The 20,815-nt window shown below is 44.0% G+C and overlaps 2 protein-coding genes across 2 annotated transcripts in view; one reads left to right on the top strand and one right to left on the bottom strand.

Annotated features, from left to right (window-relative positions):
- Positions 1 to 20,815, bottom strand: part of PI4KA (phosphatidylinositol 4-kinase alpha) — a gene marked incomplete at its 5' end in the record, with an annotated part of 2,160,482 nt that overhangs the window by 1,477,241 nt on the left and 662,426 nt on the right.
- SERPIND1 (serpin family D member 1) overlaps positions 19,526 to 20,815 on the top strand; it is a 31,970-nt gene continuing 30,680 nt past the window's right edge. Inside the window, exon 1 of the mRNA XM_044068730.1 lies at positions 19,526 to 19,629. The gene's annotated coding sequence lies outside the window, so the exon portion shown is untranslated. The remainder of the gene's footprint in view (positions 19,630 to 20,815) is intronic.

Here is a 20,815-nt window from a genome sequence, read left to right as displayed (position 1 = left end):
ATGCTTACAGAAGTAAGTTGAATTAACATATGTTTACACCTTAATTCCGTAATAAAACTTTCACATGAGGTGGCATTAAGTCTCCACCAGCTCATTCAAGCTGCAAAAAAACTTTAATACATACACAGTATGAGACTGTTACACAAAATAAATAAGGGGAATATAAAACTAATGAGGATCAGAGGACCTGTATTTTACTGTCTAAGCCATATCTGTATGTTCAGTAGGGGTATACAATACAGCAACATCAACACTGACCCAGAAAGTAAACAAGACAAAAGAGAGGAATGATGTGGAATAATTTTTTTGGTTACTGTAAATTGTCTGTTTTTCTTATTTTTTGTAGCAATTCCTCATGACCTGAACAGGCAGTAGTAGTTTTGATATGCATTAGATGAGACTGCCATAATGACTGCCACATATGATCCTTATCTTTCAGTCAGCCCAAAAAAATAAATGGAGATAAAAATTCAAAAGCCACAGAGTAGATAAATGGTCCTGCAGTAACTAAAATTCGGATAAATGCCAAGATAAAAACTGCAGTCACAAACATGGCTGAAAAATCACATATGCGGCTAAAAGCAAAACTACTTTAATGTCAGTAAAAATAATAAGTGCTTTCACGTCAATATAAGGCAAGTCATAATACCGTAAAATAACAGCAAACTATAAAACATTTAAATAGCAGCATTTTTAAAAATTGCATAGCGTTCAGATATGCACCAAAAACGGACTGTAGAAGTCAGAAAATCTAAGACCATTTATTAGAACATACAAATCCACAAACCTTTCAGGGAATAAACCCTTCTTTAGTGTAATACAAGCTAGCAACATTAACACATTTATTCAAATACCCAGAAAGGCAGTCATCCGATCAGATCTCCCATTCAATCAATCACTTAAAATTTAAACACATATACAAAACAGTACGTGCCATATAAATATAAGATATATAAAATGCTTATATACAAAAAACACACTGCAATATACCTTCATAAATAAAATGCAAAATCCACTCATACTCTGCTGCTTCAAGCCTATTATTAATATCACCTCCTCTCATATTTGGATGAACTACTTGAATGAACCTCAATTTAAATTTATGTTGTGGGCCTTCCACTGTCTGATGTTAATAGCAGAGGATGAGTGGATTTGACATTTTAATTCAGACAAACCTCCAGGTTTAAATGCAGCAGTGAGCATTAAACCAGTGCTGAAAGAGAAATAAATGTAGTTATAATACACATGTTCATAGTATTTAATGTTTATTTTCAAGAATTTTACTTATTAAAGTTTGCTGCAATGTTTTTTTTTTGTATATATGCATTTTATATATAGATTTTATATATCTTATATTTATATCTGTTGCATACTTTTTTGTATATGTGTTTAAATCTTAAGTGATTGATTGAACAGGAGATCTGACTGGACAGCTATGACTTTCTGGGTATTTAAATAAATGTGTTAATGTTGTTAGCTTATATTACACTGAAAAAGGGTTTATTCCCAAAAAGCTTTGTGGATTTGTATGTTTCAATAAATTTTCGTATGCTTTCTCACTTCTTCAGTGCATTTTTTTGGTGGATTTTACTTTGTTTTACTGTTGACTGTGTTTACACATTTTCTTTCCTTTTTTTTGGCTGATGATATTCAGATATCCACTCCAAAGGTTAACTACAAAGTAGCAAGCTGAAAAAGACATACAAAGTTGCAGGTCGATTACCTAATCAAGTCATGTGAATTCAAAATTGGTCTTAGTCATGTATGTGATTTTGCAGCCATGCTTGTGACAGGAGTTTTAATCTTTACGTTTATTATAAAAAAAAACAAATGGGCAGTGCCACTTGTTACATTTGTGTATATTGCTATGCCCTTATACATGTTTAAATTAAATAAGCTATTTTGTCTACAGCAGCTACCTAATACAGCACAACAGGGACCTTGGGCAAGAGTAACTAGACCCTGTCCAGACCCAGAAACTTCCAAAGAAACTTGTCCTCTGTGGCCTTATGAATGAGGCTGAGATCATCTCTCTCACTCTCTCTTATAATTGCAGTTTACTGTAAATAAGCCAAAATCTAAGACTCTACTTTCACACAATATGTTTATCTTTTGAACTAGTTTTGAAAACTTTCTTTGAATAACTTTCCAATTTAGCAATTTTTTTTTTTTTTTTTTTAATGGAAACAAACGACAATACCACTTTCCACTTTCAGTCTTACAAGATTTGTTTAAATGCTTTCTATTACCTGTTAGCTTTTGGAGATAATTTTCTTACATAGTCAATAATTCTGTTGCAGTCTTTAACCACTTCATCTAAATGATGAAGTCAGACAAGTGTCTCCTCAGATTCCAAGAGCTTATAAGAAGTCCCCCCTATGTTGTACTCATACCATGAATCTGGATACAATGTGAGCACCATGCTTAAATGATCTTAAAGGTTACATACAAATTAGAAGTTATGTACCTACCATAACGTTCCATGTTAGTTGTCTTCTCTCGCCTTCTTTCTTGCTGGATGGGTTCGGAGCCGATCCTCGGCTCCGAATCGGCACTTGCTTTAGCTTGAGAACTCCTTTTACCAGCTTGAGGCAACCCAATATCCCATGATGCAAGGCGGAACTACCTCAGATCTCGTTTGGTAGCTAACCTACCCTGCTAAGGACTAACCTAACATAATTAGGAAAACAAGTTCATAAAAAGAGTCCTCATATGAAGGCTCAGGAGGAAAACAACCTGCTAGGAACTCTTCAAGATCTGTCCAGGCCAGGGGGTAGGAGGGAGGGACGCAAGAAAGAAGGCGAGAGAAGACAACTAACATGGAACGTTATGGTAGGTACATAACTTCTAAATGTTAAGTTGTCAATCTCGCCTTCATTCTTGCTGGATGGGACCGCGTTCCTAGCACCTGTATCCTGGGTGGCTCAATGGAACAGACTCTTGAGAACTGTGGAACCAAAACTGGCCCTATCTCTGGAGGCCAAGTCCAACTTGTAATGAGAGACAAAGGTATGAGGCGTGGCCCAAGTAGCTGCTGCACAAATAGTATCAATGGGTAGTCTATCCTGAAAGGCTGCAGAAGTGGATAGACTCCTGGTTGAGTGTGCTTTTGGTTTAGAAGATAGCTGCTTGCCTCTGAGAGAGTACACAAAGGAAATGGTGGAAGTCAACCATCTGGATAAGGTCACTTTAGAAACTGGAAGACCTATCCTGTTTTCTGCATAGGAGACAAATAATTGGTCCGATTTTCTGAATTGTTTAGTTCTATGCAAATAGTACCTGAACTGACGATGGACATCCAAAAAATGAAGCTTCCGTTCGGCTCTGTCGGAATAGTTTGGGAAGAAGACTGGTAGATCTATAGATTGGTTAATATTGGTTTGAGACACAACTTTGGGGAGAAAGGAAGGGTTCATTCTTAATGATACCCTGTCCTTATGAAAAACCTAGTAAGGGGAACGAATGCAGAGAGCTTGAATCTCGGAAACCCTTCTTGCTGAAGTGACAGCCAGTAAGAATATAGTTTTCCAGGTCAATAACTTCAAAGAACATGAAGCAGACAGTTCGAAGGGAGGTAGCATCAAGGATGCCAACATTAAGTTTAGATCCCATTGCGGAGGAGGATGCTTTATAGGCGGCTTTAGGAGAAAAACTCCTCTCAGAAAGGCCTTGCATAATCTATGAGACATAATGTTATTGTCATGCAAGCCAACATGATACTTGGAAATAGCAGCCAGTTGTACTTTAACTGTAGATGACGAGGAAAAGCGTACAGAAGTCCCCGGGGCCAATCCTGGGTTAGAGAGTCACTCAGGGGTTGGCCTGGAAGGGGAAAGAGGGTGAAAAAAATCGGGGCACTTGTTGTTTTGAGAAGTAGCAAAAAAATCGCAACAAGGAGTGCCCCACTTCAGAAAAATCTGATCCACTACAGATTGATTGAGAGACCACTCGTGAGGCATCAGAATGGATCTGCTCAGCCTGTCCGCCAAGAGGTTGGACCTGACGGGGATGTGCGTTGCTATCAGAAACCGATGAGAGGAGATTGCCCATTGCCAAAGTCTGAGAGCTTCTCGACACAACGGATAGGACCTGGTCCCGCCCTGCTTGTTGATGTACCAGACCACAGACATGTTGTCCGTTTGTACTGCAATAGTCCCCGTGGGAAGAAAGTCGTTGAGGGCCTGCAACATTAAAAGCACCGCTCTCATCTCCAGGACATTTATGTGCAGATGGTATTCTATGGGTTGCCACGTCCCATGGACCATCCTGCCCTGATAATGCCCCCCCCACCCGATCAGAGAGGCATCCGTAGTGACTGTGGCAACTGGAGGAGGGGAAACAAAGGGTCGGCCCTGATGAAGAAGAGGGGAAGATATCCACCAATTCAGATGAGTTCTGCACGACTGTGTGACTAAGATTTTGTGCCTCATCGGGAGACTGTGGTACGACCACTGCGTGAATAGCATCCACTGCAGAAGGCGATGTGGAAGTGAGCCAGTGGTAGTAGAACAATGGCCGCAGCCATAAGACCTAGAACCTTCAGTATAAATCTGGCTTTGACCTTGTTGCTCTGCAATAGAATCCGAACAAATTTTTGGATGTCCAGAATTCTTTGATCTGTTAGTCTGGCTAACATTTTGACGGTGTTTAATTCTGCGCCTATAAAGGTGATAGATTGGCAAGGCAGCAGAGAAGATTTTTCGAAATTTACTGAAATTCCCAAACTCCTGCAAAGCTGTAGAGTGTAGTCTCTGGTCTGAAGAAGCTGACACCTGGTGGTGGCGGAGAGGAGCCAGTCGTCCAAATAAGGAAACACCTGGAATCCTTGACGTCTCAGATGAGCTGTGACCACTGCCATGCATTTGGTAAACACTCTGGGGGCTGAAGTGAGGCCAAAGGGCAGGGCTCTGAATTGGTAATGACTGGTCCCTAGCCGAAAGCGGAGAAACCCTCTGGAGTGCCTGTGAATCTTTATGTGATAGTACGTGTCCTGAAGGTCTATAGAGCACATCCAGTTGTCCTTGCCCAGAAAGGGCAGAATGGACTGAAGCGTGACCATCTGGAATCTTGCCTTCTTGACAAATCTGTTTAGACTGCTCAGGTCTAATATTGGTCTCCAACCTCCCGTCCTTTTGGGGACCAAAAAGAATCTCGAGTAGACGCTGGATCCTACCTGGTCTGCCGGCACAGTCTGGACGGCTCTTTTTCCTAGGAGCTTTGAAACCTCCTGTTCTGCCAAATCCCTTTGACCGGGTGAGATGTCTGGAAGTGATTGTTGAGGTACGGGATACCTTTCGAAGGGGATTTTGTAACCCTCGGATATGATCGACTGTACCCACATATCTTGTGATAGGGATTGCCAGGCTACTGGGTACAGCGAAATCCTTCCCCCGACTGCCTCCAAGGGTGGACAGTCGGGCAACACCTCAGGGATGCTGAAAGGGCTTCTCAGGAAGAGATTCCCTGTTGCCCTGGTTCTGAGGACCCCCGCCTCTAGGGCGTCATTATGTGTTACCCCTCTGCCTCTGGGGGTAAACTGACCACGTGTGTCCGGTGTAGCTCCTTGGGTTTTACGGAACCACATCTTCCCCCCCTTCTGACCCTTGGGATATGGTCTAGAAGGAGTGGAAAAATGGACTCCAACGGCAGAAAGAGTTTTACCGTCCTGCTCACACCTGGTCAAGGTATCCTTCACCTGAGGTCCGAACAAAGCCGAACCATCAAAGGGGGTATTAGTGAAGGATGCCTTAAAGGGGTCCGCAAAATTACAAAGCCGCATCCAGGCTTGGCGTCTAAGAGCAACTCCTGTGCCTGCGGCCCTGCTCACTCCATCGGCCGCATGGAGGAGTTGGATAGGGAATTCAGGATTGCTAGCTGTGAGGCAATCTTTTCTTGAGCCCCAGCAGCAGAAGGATCCTGGACCACTTCACCCAGTTCCTTGAGAATATCTCTTTGAAGCCTGGTGAAGTGACAAAGGTAGTTCAGCGAACGCATAGCAAAGGTCGCTGAAGAAAACATCCGCTTTCCATACCTGTCCATGGTCCTAGAATCCTTGTTAGGAGGATGGACAGGTACTGAAGGATACGCCAGTTCCTTCTTAGTGGCCGCCGCCACCACCATAGCATCCACAGAGACGCCCTTGGAAAGAAACTGTTTGTCCGTAGGGGCCGTGATAAACTTGGATGGTCTCCTGGGGACAGGTTCCACAGAATCTGGAGCCGCCCATGCCTTCCGAGCCACTACCTGCATAAGTGGGTCGAAGGCGGAGACACCCAGGAGGTGGAGGTCGGGATCCAAAAGCCTCCAGGTATACCGACTCATCCTCGGAGGGATCAATGGATGGCCAATTCCCCCTCTGTTTGAGGAGCTCAAGGATGTCTGAAAAGGAGACATCCTCAGAGGGGGATCGTGGAGAACCCTCCGACTCATCTAAGTCGGTATCCGATGTAGTAGACTCGGGGGAGTCTGTGTGTTTCCTCTTACATGTCCTCTTCCGAGTGGGTTCACCTGCCGGATCAGGAGAAACTTCGGAAGAGGAGGAAATTCCCAATGGGGAAACCTGGGGCGATGGATCCCTGGGCCTGAGAGCAAGAGGCTGGCAAGAGGCGTCTACAGGCACCGAAGAGGGAGGAGCTAGAGGAATGGACCGTTGACCTGGCTCAGAGGCCAGGACACTCCTCATCACCTCAAAGGCTCCCCTCCCCGGGAGGCCGGAATATCCCTGATGCGAGGATACAGGAATTCCCGGCTCCATTGAGAGGAAGGCTCGAGGCGATGTCGGTGCCGAGCTTACCAAAGCGAAGCCCGAGAGGGAGAGCGGGTCGGACAAGGGTCCGATGCCACTAGCCCCTTGGAGCCGACAAGGAAACCCGGCGACGGATCCCTCCAAGGAAGGTCTCAAGGAGGAGATCGGAGTCGAGACGACAGAGCCGAAGGATGTATCGGCTCCGGCGAAACAGTCGCTGTCCCGAAGCTCGGCTCCGAACTCTAGTGTGGAGTCGGAGGAGGAAGTTCAAGGGGTGAGACAATAGCCAAAGTCTGTTGAGGCGGGCTATGGAGCATTTGTGCCAGTGCCTGCGACTTCAACAGCCTGCTTACCACCCTCTCTAAGTCGTGGTCAGACAGCCTGGAAGATCTCGAAGATCGGCTCCGATGGCTCCGCTCCGACAAAAGAGGAGACCCCGGGCAGTGGATACTCTGCAGAAGGGGACCGAGATCTCTTCGGGACGAAGTCATCGGAGCCGAAGTCCCCTGAATTCCAGATGGAGCCGAAGGTTTCTCGGCTCCGATGCTGGATAAGGTGTCGGCTCCAGCCGGAGCCGACAAGTCCACAGTAGACCGGGTGTCGGAACCAGTCGGTGCCGAACCCACTACTTTTGAAGCAGATAGATCGGTTCCAGCCGGAGCCAATCTCGGCTCCGACAGAGCCGGAGCCACCGGAGGAGGCTTGGATACTGAAGCCTGAACCTTCGGTGGCTTAGAAGGTTTCCCAGACCCTGTTTTAGAGGGAGAACCTTCTGGCTTAAGTAAGCCATGGAGGATTAACTTATTCCTCCGTTCCTGCAGGACTCTCTGGCTAAAAGAGTGACACAAAGCACAGGAGTCCTGCAGGTGCGAAGGCCCCAGGCAGTAAACACAAGAAGTGTGACCGTCTGTCAGAGACATTTTCTGACAGCACGAGTCACACTTCTTGAAGCCTGAGACCTTGCCTTCCTTTGACATATTCCTAGGAGGAAGTCACACACAAACCCCAACAAACACATACAATTAATCCCCTAACACACAAACACACAGGTAGGGATTAACCAATGGGGTTTAGGCCTAACTAAACTTTATACTAAAGGAAATAAAAAGTTTTAAATTATAAGGGAATAGGGTGGGCTGTAACACACTACAGACTATAAAAATGGAAACAAGGGGGAAATAAATCCCTAACTAAGCTTTTTTTCTCTTTTGACAAGAAAATTACTTACCTCAGCTGGCAAAGGAGACCTCTTTCGCTAAGCGGCAAACGAGATCTGAGGTAGTTCCGCCTTGCATCATGGGATATAGGGTTGCCTCGAGCTGGTAAAAGGAGTTCTCAAGCTAAAGCAAGTGCCGAGTCGGAGCCGAGGATCGGCTCCGAACCCATCCAGCAAGAATGAAGGCGAGATTGACAACTTAACATATACTAGTTCAGTATCTGTTTGGGAAGTCACTGTTGATCTGAATAAAACCTTTTGATTTCTTACTTCAGATGTGAATTAAAGACTATAGAATAACAGCAATTAGGCAGCATCTTTGGAACTATAGTAATACGTCATGGAGACTCTCTGCAGCTTACTGGAAACTGTACTACATAACATTTTTATTTAATGGGGTATTTTATCACCAATGCTATGGCATAGCTATGGAAATGCCTGCAGCAAATACATATGAAAACACAGTGTTGTCAGAGTACAGGAAGAATTTATATTTACATAGCCAGTTTCGGTGCCCTATAAGCATCTATCTTACACCATTACATTGCTTGTCTTCTTTCTTTGTGCTAATGACTGGGACTTGGAGTCCTGGCATACTAGCTCAAAGGCATCCATGGACACAGAAAAATGAATAATGCTAGGACTTGGACTCCTCCATACTAATCCAGTCTAGATATCACTTTTTTGATTCTGAAACGTCTTCGGACTCCTACTTGAAGTCCTCTTTCATAAGCTTTAAAGTGTAACCAAAGGAAATGTGCTCCACTCTCAGAGTCTAAAAAAGTTTACTTGCTGTCAGGAAATAAATCTGGAAGGAGCATGCCAAGTCACCCTCACAATATCACACTCTGAAGAAACTACCAGCAGAAATATTCTCTTCAGAGGGGCTATCCCTCACAGCAGTGGCTGAGTGAGCTACGGGTTAATTCTCTATCAGGCCATAACACGCTCTTCTGCGAGCTTTTTGTAATCAAACACCAAAGATGGCACTGATAAACAAATAACCAAAATAAGCAAAAAGCCCATACAGCAATTCAACTGACTTGTAAACAAAATGAAAAAAAAGTGCCGAGTAGTCAAAATTAATCCATTTTTTTCCAATTGTCAATTAGGACTATCAGAATATCTGATAATACAGTCATCTCATGGAGAAATGTGTATTATTCCTGATGGAGCAGGCATCCTTTACATATGTGGGAACCAGAGTCCAGACCTAGACACAGCATAACCTTCCTTGGAGGCCTGCAATGCAGCAGCAGGCAAAGCTTTGGATCCCACTGTCTGCTCTGGGGGGGTAATATCAGGGCTGGCAGGGATTCCACTTCAGACACAGGGTTGGGGAAGCACAGGCATGTCCAATCCATGCCACTAACTGGCTGTGGTAGGAATGAATGCATCTCTAAGGTATCACACTCAAAGCATGATAACACTAACAGTAAAGGTTCTAAAGCCACTCAATTTTTCTAATCTATGTTGCAGACCAAAAGGCAGAAAGCTTGCCTGTACCAAGCCCTCAAGCTTCTTTTGATCTAGGTAGGGCATGACATTTCTGGGGCTACTACAGAAGCATCTTCTTTCCAAGGGTTGCATAGTGCTTTCACAAAGAAACCTAGTATTTCTCCTTCAGTCAGCAAAAGACATTGTATATGAATGTCATCTATAAATGTGTCTTCTCTACATGCATGCTTATCAAACCACTTTCCAAGTCGTGGAACTTAGAATGATTTGAAAAGCCAGTTTAAAAACTAACAAATCACAATCAATTCAGCATAATATCATAAAAAACAATATCAAGAACACTATCAATAAAGATAAGGCACCTATACTTAGCATTAGCAGAAGGTTACAAATAAAAGTAGAAAGGGATAATGATAAATGGGGGGCTCAAGAAGTAAGGAGACAGAGTAGAATTTTGGATGCAGCTCAGTAAGGAGAGTAACAGCTATATGTTATATTATTATTATTACTGAAGTAGCAAAAAGTATTCTAAGAACTGCACCAGCACATGGATGGAGAAAGGAGACTTTACTAATAGTAATGACTGCAAGTAGGGGTACACAAATAAGCAAGAGGGGGCTGGAATTTAATGAAGAAAATTAACAAAGGAACCAAGGTGATGGAGCAACTAACTAGAGAGGTAATAGTAAAAGATTGGGATGAAGCCAAACAGAAGTTTGGACTGCAGGTTAGAGACTGCCTTCCCTACCAGGGATTGATAACAGAGTACAGGCAAAGAGAAAAAAAATAGGGGAGTTCTAAGTGAAGGACCAGATCTGGAACAGTTTTTAGTTGTATAGAACAGAAACCATTGTACAAAAAAAAAAATAAAATAAAAAAGGGGGGATAAAAAGTAAGGTATATAAAATATTGTACGATAAAAAGTCAATTAACGGAGGTTAAAAAAGATTAGGAAGAGAAAATGGAAAGAATTTACACAGGAGCAATGACAGGACATATGCATGGCTCCCAAGTCTACAACAAAGAACGCTGCAGTGGAGCAGCGGTAGCATTGGCACCTCACAGCAAGAGGTTCTCCGCTTTTATTCTCGGCTGGGGTGCCTTCTGTGTGGAGTCTGCATGTCCTCCCTGCGTTCGTGTGAGTTTCCTCTGGGTGCTCCAGTTTCCTCCTTTCCTCCCACATCACAAACACATGCATCTGGAGCATTTCTCCCTCGACCTCCGCTGAAAATTGGCTTTGTTCCAAGTAGGACTTTCCCGGTAAACAAATGTTAAATAAATTAAATTAAGTAAAAATTGTAAGCCTTCTGGACTTTTAAGTGTTTGCATGGGTGTCTTTACACCCCAAGCAGACTTAGAAGAATTTGTCATCGGGTAGAGAAACAATGTTAGAAGTGTAATAATGGGAAAGGCAGAGATAATTGGGATCAAGTTGTCTGGGGATGTAATGAGCTGGCAGATTTTTAAAAAATCTCTATAGAGTACTTTGTCAGAAATGCTGGCTGAGAAAATGGTTGTAGCTAATGAAATTATTCTTTTGAACTGAGGCATAGGATCTAAATTGCCCAAACAAAGTCAGGCTTTACACTAAGTTTAATCCTACTGGATGTCAAAAAAGCAATTACTAGAATTAGGAAATCAAAATCTAAACCAAATGTAATTTAAAGAGTAAATACTATAAAGTAGATAAAATAACTGGAGGTGGAATTTTTACAAACCAGAAGGAGCAAATTAAATACAAATACATATAATTTGCGGGAAAACAATACATGCAGAACAACAGTCAGGAGAAGTGCGGTTTTAGGGAAGGCAGGAAATGAGCAATTTATGCAACGTTGGAGTGGATGACAATTGTTAAAAAGAAAACATTATAATGCACAAAAGTAATGAAATGTTGTTATGGCTTGTTTTCTTTTCTAATAATATATATATGTACTTACATCATTGTGTAAAATGTGAAGCTTTAATAAAGGCATTAAAGAACAGTATCAATAACAGAGTAAATCAAAAGTTCTCAAACTGAGTATCTACTTTCTGGAAGGGAACCAATGGACAGAGGCAATGTGATTGTTTCTTTGCTGCAAAGAGGACTGAATAATGCTGTTTATATCTCTTACTAACAAACCACTCACAGGAATGTGATTACTGACTTGAGCTGTGGAAGAAATGGTCCGAGAAGGGTAGCAGTGAGTGGCTGACACCAACTTGCTAATCCTGAGGGGAGGTGGGTGGTTTGGCCTGCTCCAATGCTAGCACCTACTGTCTGTGTGTGTGTGTGTGTGTGTGTGTGTGTGTGGTGGGGGGAACATCATGCAGTTTGAGATGATGAGACTTCGGTACCTAAACTAGATGCGAGCTGCAGAATCAGGGGCCTTAGAATGCAGCCTACACAGTATAACACTAAGTCACAATTGGAGTGGAGATTATGGGAAAGGAAAGTTGTGTAAAATCTTACCATAACCATAGATGCCCTTCTTTTCCATGTTGCAGTATTCACTAGTGGGTTTACTCTTCTTTCCATCAGCTTGTTTGGCCAGGTTTCGAAAGCTTTTCCAGTCCCTGTTGGTGAGTCGGACGTCTGATGTGTTGGCTAGTACGTGGGCCATAAATGTGACATATGCACGTACCAGTCCTCAGAACCAAGAAGCCCCAGACGGAGCCAGTCATGATACCATAGCCTGTATAGGAACCGAGGAGAGCAAGTGCAAGGAGAACAGGGGGATGGAGGGAGGGAAGAAATACTGTACCATGAAAGAGAAGGACATCTATGGTTATGGTAAGATTTTACACAACTTTCCTACGTCCTTCTATTCCAATGTTGCACTATTCACTAGTGGGCGAGTACAAAAGCTCACTGCTGGCTGAGGGGTGGTCTGGATGAGGATTCTGGGAACCCAAGCAGGATAGCTCTGACAAATCCTGCTCTGGTCCTGGAGATATGGTCCAGCTTGTAGTGTCTGGTAAAGGTGTGCACAGATGACAAGGTAGCAGCTTCCAGAATGGAGTTTGTATCTAGACCTTTAAAGAAGGCTCCAGAGGAAGCCATGGCCCTTGTGGAATGGATACTGACATTGCCTGTTAGTGTCTTTCCATGGTGTGAGTAACAAAAGGAGATGGCCCTCGCAATCCAAGAAGAAATGGTTGGTTTTCCCATAGTTTTCCCAAGAGCCCTGAGGTGGAAGGAAACAAACAGCTGGTTTGATTTGCATACAGGCTTGGTAGTGTACATCCAGGGAGTGAAGGACTCTCTCGCTGTCTCCCTGATGATTTGGAAAGAAGGTGGGCAGGTGATTTATGGAGAGGTCGTTAACTCCCTTGTGGGTGAAGGAGGGATTAATCCTCGGGGTGACCTGTCCATATGGAAAACTAGGAAGGGTGGAGTAGCCATGAGGGCTTGGAGACCTGAGACCCTTCTGTCTGATGTCAAAGCTACTAGCAGTACTGTTTTCCAAGTGCAAAATTTCAAGTCAGCCTTGCCAGCTGGTTCAAAGGGTGGCAGAGTGAGTTTTTCCAGGACAATTAAAATTCCAAGGAGGAGGAGTCAGTTTTCTAGGGGGTCTTAAGTGTAAAACACCTTTTAGGAATAGCTTGGCTGGAAGTCTGGAAGCTAGTGGAGGCTCCATAGGCAGGCAGGCAGGCAGAAATGGCAGACAGGTATGCTTTTAAGGAGGAGTAAGACAAGCCTGTCTTTAGCAGTTCACACAGGTAAGAGAAAATTAGAGACAGGTCACTGCCTAGTGGTTCTCTTTTCTGACACCAGATAGAAAACCTTCTCCATTTAGACAGATAGGATTTTCTTGTGTTTGGTTTCCTGGCCTCCTACAAGACTGAGAGCATGTCTTGGTTGTACAGGTGTCTGAAGGGAATCAGAATCCTATCAGCCACAGGGAGAGAGGTGCAGGGTTCTCCACTGTGGGTGAATCTGTGTTCCCTGATGCTGTGTGAGTAGATCCACTGAGGGGGGTAACTTGTGGTGATTGCCCTTGGATAGATGAAGAAGTAGGGAGAGCCAGTGCAGACTTGGCCAAAAGGGGTCACCAACAAGATTTTTGGTGAGTCCTGCTGAATTTTCAGTAAGACTCTTGATCAGTGGAAAGGCATATAGGAATTTCCCCTTCCAAGACATTAAGAAGGCATCTGTTTGAAGAGCCTTTGGGTCGTGAGCTCTGGAGCAATAGCTTTGGAGTTGCCCGTCTGTGGAGGAGGTGAACAGGTCTATCTGTGGAATATCCCACCTGTGGATCAGATCTAGGAATACCTCTCTTGGACAGCATCCACTCATGACTGCCTGAGGAGGTTCTTCTTACGGAGTCTGCCTGGCAATTGTGTTAGGATGGGATGCAGGCAGCCTTGTGGGAAATTCCCTGGGAGACAGCTAGATTCCATACCCCTAGGGCTACCCTGCAGAGGAGGTATGACTTCATCCCTCCTTGATTGTTCAAGTACCACATCACTGTGGTGTTGTCTGTAAGATCTTCAGAATGCCCTGTCTAGGAAAGGTAGAAAGGCCTGCAGGGCCAGAAGTATGGCTGACATTTCCTTGATGTTGATATGGTATTGTCTGTGTTTGTCTTTCCACAAATCTTGCACTGCTCGTGTTTAACGTTGCCCCCCAACCCAGATCTGAAGCATTTGTGTGCATAATCTGAGAAGGGGACGGGAATTGTAGAGGGAGACCCGCGTTTAGGGTCACCTGGGCCATCCACCACTTCAGCTCTTGGTGGAGGCAGGGGAGAAGTAGGTTTCTGAACTCTAGGGGGTATGAGTGTTGGGCCCGTAATGAGCAAAGATACCACTGCATCTTTCTCATGTGTAATCTTGCCAGTGGCAGCATGGGAATAGTGGCAGCCATGTGGCCGAGATATTTGAGGAATTCCAGCGCAGTCAGGGTGGGTGAAAGGAGGGCAGGTTGAAGGAGTTGAGTCAGGGAAAGCCATTCTGAGGTCTGATTCTGCATCCTAGAAAGACAATGTCTTGTGTAGGATTTAGATTTGATTTGGGGAAGTTTATGAGGAACCCTAGAGACTGCAGCAGGGGCAGGAGGCCCTTTGTGTGGGCAAGGAGGGTTTGTCTGTCTGCTGCTTGAATGAGGTCATCTAGGTATGGGAAAATGCGCATACCTCTTGTTCTGCAGTAAGCAATGACAGGGCTAGGCATTTTGTAAATACCCTTGGAGCAGTGGAGATTCCAAAGGGCAAGGCACAAAAATGAAAATGCAAGGAGCCTGCTTTGAATCTGAGGAATTTTCTGCAGGATGGTTTTATGTGAATATGTAGATAGGTTTCTTTGATGTCCAGGGTCACCATGAAGGCCTAGGGAAAGAGAATCGATAGAGTTATCTTCCTGAAAGAGGGGACCTTCAGGAATGGGTTGAGGCGGGAAAGGTCTAGGATGGGTCTCCATGGTCCCTTCCTTCCTGGACACCAAAAAATTCTGGAGTAGAGGCCTCTTCCTCAAGCAGAGAGGGGGATTAGTTCTATGGTGCCTTGGAGCAACAGGTTGTGTAGGACCTCGAGGAGGAAGGACCATTGAGAGGGGGGAGGTAGTGGTATAGGAAGTATTTTTTTTTGGGTGGGGGGGGGCATCCAAGACATGAAGTAACCCTACTTCAAGATAGACGAGACCCATTTGTCAGATGTCACTGGGGTCCATGCACGGAGGAAGTGTGAGAGACGGGAGGAAAGAGGTATGGTGGTAGGGGGGGTTAGAAAAGGAGGCAGGAAGACAGATGCTGCCTGCCCATTCTGGAAAGGGCTGTCTCTGGGCAGAGGCCTGATGTGTCCTAGGCTGAGTAGTCTGTCTCCTGTGAGGTCTTCTAGATCTGGATTGGACAGAGGGCCTAGAAGACTTCCTAATAAATTGTGTCTTGGCCAGGTAATTCCTCTGAAAATTTGGGATTAGACAGACAAGAAGATGCTTTAGATCTTGGAGATCTTTCCCTTTTTGCTGAAGTGACTTAAAGAGGTTAGCTATCATGGATCCAAAAAGGGCAGTGTGATCCAAAGGAGCATCCAGGAGTTTGGCCTTACAGTGATCTCGTAGGGGCTGAAGATGCAGCCAAGAGTATCTCCTCAATACAGAGGCAGATACAGCTGACCTGGCAGAGACCTCCGCTGCATCACATGGACACCTTAGAGAATGTTTATCGACTTGGGAGATGGGCCCAAACATGGAAGATGGGGATGCCTTTGCAGAGCAGTCAGGGATCTCATCAAGTTCCTTAGAAGCTTTTTCCATTAAGGCCAAGGAGTATATGGCCATGTGTGACTGGTAATTTGCAGCCCTAAAGGCTAGAGTACCTGAAGTGTATATCTTCTTCCCCCACCTCTCCATGGCCTTGCTGTTTTTATCTGCAGGCAGGACAGTGGTAGTAGGGAGAAGTGTAGTAGCCCTATCAGTGGCAATAGAATGGTTGCTGGGTCAGCTGGAGGGCATTTGAAAAGGAATTCCTTTGTCTGCATCGGGTACCCTATACAACCGCTCTGCCCTTCTAGGGGCAGGTGACTTGGAATCTGGGTTTATGCATGCTGCTGCAAAGGCATCCAGAAAGGCAGGCTGGACAGGAGGAAAAGGAGCTGGGTTAGGAGATTCCATCTGGATCAAGTCATAGAATCTTTTCTGCTGCTCAGACATGTCTGAGCAATCCCATTTAAAATGTCCCCTCATAAGATTTACAGTGTCCCCAAAAGTAAGGTCTTCTATAGGGGAGTCATGTTCAGCACAGGCTTCTTCTGGGATCCATACCCCAGAGGGGAAGAAATTTGAAAAGAGTAGAACACAAGGTGTCCTCCAAGGAGTCAGACATTTCCTCTTCTGCAGGTTGGCTAAGAATAGTCTCTGGGTGAATAGGCCTGGAGCTAAGGAGAGGTGGAGCAACATGAGGGAGCTCTGGCGTAGGCCTAAGGGCCAGGAAGGCATTGTAAAGACTTTGACTGAAGGCCTGCCAGTCTGGCAAGTGGTTGAAGTGATATGCCTAGTCTTCTTTTTTTTTTCTTTGTAGGCCTAACCGGCATGTGGCTGGCGGTCGGCCTTGAAGTAGAAGGAGGAATGGCAGAGGCCTGCTCCAAAGCATGCATCCCAGAAGCTGGTTCCCCCTGTCGTCTGAGTCAGACACCGGGATATCCTCCCCGGACATGTCATCCACTCTGGATTTTGCAGCCTCCTGGTAGGTATACGCTTTATCTGATGTGGCAGACGCCGGTTCCCTGACTAAGCTAACAGTGGTTACAGGCTGAGACTCAGCAGAAGGAGGTGCGGTGAAAGCATATGGCTTCGTGGGCTTGGCCCTCTTCCTTGGTGGTTCAGATGGTGCATTGGAAGCGGCTTCCATTCCAAAAGCGATCTGCCTAAGGCGATGGTTTTCAAGGTATAAGTCTAGGGCCTGAAGTCGGCAACAAAGGGTCTTAGAGACGAACGACTGACAAATGGAGCAGTTTTTATAATCGTGATCCCTACCCAAACAAAAGAGACACTGGTCATGGGTGTCTTTGTGGGGAATCTGGCGGCCACAGTTGCACTTGCTCTTACCGGACATTAGCAGACTATAGTAATTACAAAAGGACTAAAGAAAATCCCCAACAGGGTACTTATCTTTAAGCGAAACTGATCAGACATCTGCGAGTAGCAGGAACACCTGGCGTACAGCTGGCGGCTGAAAAGTTCTGAGGACTGGTGCACGCACATTTATAGCCCACGTACCAGCCAACACATCAGATGTCCGACGAACCAACAGGGACTGGAAAAGCTTTGGAAACCTGGCCGAATAAGCTGATGGGAAGAAAGGTAAACCCACTAATGAATACTCCAACACTGGAATAGAAGGACATCACAAGCCCTTCTACGGCAGCAGATGATACCACTCCCCTCAGGAACTGACTCTTACCTTAAAGAGTAGTGAAATGTTTTTTGGAATATTGTTCGGGTGGATTGGATACTCTAAATTGGCCCTAGGTGCGAGTGTGTGCCTTCTATGGAAGGTTGAGCGCCGAGCTGGCTACTCAACGCCGTAAAACTCCACTGCCAATCATGAGTGGACACATGATCCGCTGTGGCGACCCCTAACCGGGAAAAGCCAAAAGAAGAAGAAGTAGAACAAACAGGCCCATAAACTCTCGCTCCAAAGCCAAATGAATGAATCAACTGGATGATCAAATCAGAAGGTTAAAGCCAGGCAAGGCGGAGATAAGCTTATAGGTAACATCTGCTAAAGTGCTGGAAGTTGAATCAGAAGATCATATGTATGCCTTTGGCAAATACCAAGTGTAAGGAATACTACTGCAGCAGTGATCTCTATACTGAACATTCTCTGTTCTTCCTCCTCCTCACTATGTCCTTGATTAGCAATACTACTGCAACCAGCTCCTGGAATATAAACACTACTCATGTTCTGAGAGGACGAAGGAGTGCAATTTCCAAATTGGAAGTATTTTCCCTGCATTTCAACATACCTGGGGCCAGATTCCTATGTTAAACATAACCAAGCCCTGACTGTGTCAGTCTAAAATGCTGTCAGGGGCCATCCAAAGTAATTTCAGGAGTGCAGCAGGAATGTTGTCTGGGCTCTACCGGGGAGAGTGTTGTGCTAACAGATGACAATTCCCCAGAAATGAGACTGCTGCTATCTGCTGCTACAGAACCCCTCCACCCATCTTACACACACAAAGTCTCTGTGATGCTAGGGATATTCAATGAACCCAGTCACTAGCAGGGTAATCAGGAGCAAAGCTTCAGTGTCAGAGGGCCAGCAGCTCCTGTTATAAAGTGGCAGAAACAACAGCCAAAAGATATAATCCACAATCTGCAGGCACATCTCCAGAGTTGTGACCAGTCAGAGAAATGCCCACTGCTGTTCACACTAAAAGAAAGGAAAGGACTCCAGACTACCATTAAAGAAAGACCTTAATGAAGCTCATTGTGCATGGAGAAGTGATCTGAAAGAACAAATTATTTTGTTTGTTAAATGAAGAAGAAAAGTGAGGCAACGTGTGTCGCAACTTCATTCAGGATCTTGAGAAAGCCCACATATTTTTATTTGGTCAGAAGAAAACAGAATTATCCAGTCCTAAGCACCATACAAAATTTGGAAAACCTGCACGAGACTAAACAGAGGCTTCCTGCAACAGAACTCAAGTTTAGTGTGCTATGTGATTGTACATACATTTCATGCTCCAACAGCACACATGAACTTTAAAATGTAGGAGTGGACACCAATTTCAACCCCTTACACCAAATACAAGTTTTCTAATGTGGGGGACTGTCTCTGATTTCATACTGTAAGACCAGACATGGATTAATGATGCAGGGCTAAACTTTATGCTAAGAGAATGGACACTCATTTTATGTTTTAGTGCCAGAAATGGCCTTTATAACTGTGACTGGATACCTGAAGGACTGGACATCGACTATGCTGAGAAACTACACACACACACACACACACACACACACACACACACACACACACACACACACACACACACACACACACACACACACACACACACACACACACACACACACACACACTTCATGGGGTGCGTCCAGATGCAGACGTCCTGCTGAGTCAACATGACAAGATAACTTTTTATCCAAGCAGGTAATAATTTACTCAAGATAAAGCAGAGCAGTGAAGGATGTTCCTATATATTCATTGAAGTGACACATGAGAATAAATAAAACTACAAAGGACTAAAATATGAAGTATCATAAACTAATGAAATGTCATTAGTGCAGGTGAAAAGTAAATGCATAAACTCAGTACTGCTGCCAAAATAAACCTGAGCAATCTACTGTGCTTCAAAGCAGTGCACATGGCCTACCAGTTTGTAAGTTAACCCAGGCATATCCTACCCAATGGTTAAGTCATGACTTGAACACAGACAGTACATGGATCGACTGCAAGAACAGAACAAAATAAAAAATGTAGAACAGAACACATTTCTAAAATAGAATGGAACACATATATTTCTGGTACTATGCTAAATGTGAAGCACTGCCATGCATAACGTATGAACAAAGCTGCAGGGAAATAATTAAAATAGAACATTTAAAAATCTACTTCAAAAGAGCAAAAAGTGTTTTTGGCTGACCAGGCAGGGCTCTGCAGTGTTTGGTTAAGGGCTTGTTTACTTTGATGTCACAAAGTTCAGATTTAAACTCAGTAAACTCTGGAATCTATCCACTGACGAAAGACTCTCCAACTAGCAGCATACAGGTAAGGGTAACTTTCTACTGTTTGTTTGAAAAATGCTTGTTATTTTCTGGAACTATAGGTAAGTTAAAAAATGCATCTATCATCTTGAACTGGTCATAACAGTAAATTCCTAGGAAAAAATCTAATTAATGGGCTAATAATCTGTAGATATGTAATGGTCTGCGTATATTTTGAAATATAGCATATGTGTTTATAAAATAATATTTTTTTCTACAAAATAAGTCAATATGGTCTACTTTGTGTAGCACAACGTAAGAGAAAAAAGAAGTTGCAAGATTCAATCTAACAATTACGTCTTTAGCAGCATACAAGGAAGGGGAAAGGAGGCGGCAGCAATCTCTCTAGTCAGTCCTCCCAGAAGCAGGACACCACTGCAAACAATATAGTGCATATGAGACAGGCAGTCCTAAATCCAGCGTGAAGAAAATGAGCAAAATATGATTCCACCATCTGTTTGCTTTATTTGCTCAAGGTCCACTAAAAATGACCAATTGAGGGTACTTGGGTGTTTAAGTCACTCAGAGTTCAGAACACATGTTAACAGGGATAAAACCATAAGAAGCACTGAAGATAGTCCCACATCGCTGCTGTAACCTTCAGGTCATAATTCTGACTCAAAATGTTCAACATGCAGGTCAATGATCTTTGAAAATAAGTTTTACCTATGAAATGCTGTCCACACAAATGGCAGCAAAGTTTAGTAAAAAAAAATCAGTTTTATTCAAGTAACTGTTAAGCCATTATGTTCATGCCTGCTAAAGGCATGATCTTTGATGCTCAAGCTGCTTAATGTAAATGAATTTGTGGGGAAAAAGTCAAGCTACCCATTTTAATATACAGTATTGTCTCTGCTCCAGAATGACGCCATACCACATAGGTTCACAGGTAGTTACTAGGCATGCAGTCCAGGAAACCATTAAGGAGCTTTACCCAAATTCACAAGTGCCCCAAAGCACTGTCTGGTTATGTGATTTTTTTTCACGGTCACACATTACGCAAATGAAGGCTGAGGGAATCATGCCTTGTACCACAGAAAGTAGCTTATTAACAACTCACGAGTTAGCACACTGTGCTAAATGACAAACACAAATTTATTAAAAGTCAAAGCTGCTCCATCCAGTCATAACAACTCCCTACTTCTATAAAACTTGCCTTTTGTAACTATGTCGTTTTCAGCAAACATGCT

Source organism: Protopterus annectens, chromosome 4.part0, assembly GCF_019279795.1.
Source record: "Protopterus annectens isolate FY-2018-M chromosome 4.part0, PAN1.0, whole genome shotgun sequence".
Lineage (NCBI taxonomy): Eukaryota > Metazoa > Chordata > Ceratodontiformes > Protopteridae > Protopterus > Protopterus annectens.
Note: the sequence above shows the minus strand (reverse complement) of the source record. Positions and strands in the feature narration are given on the sequence as shown.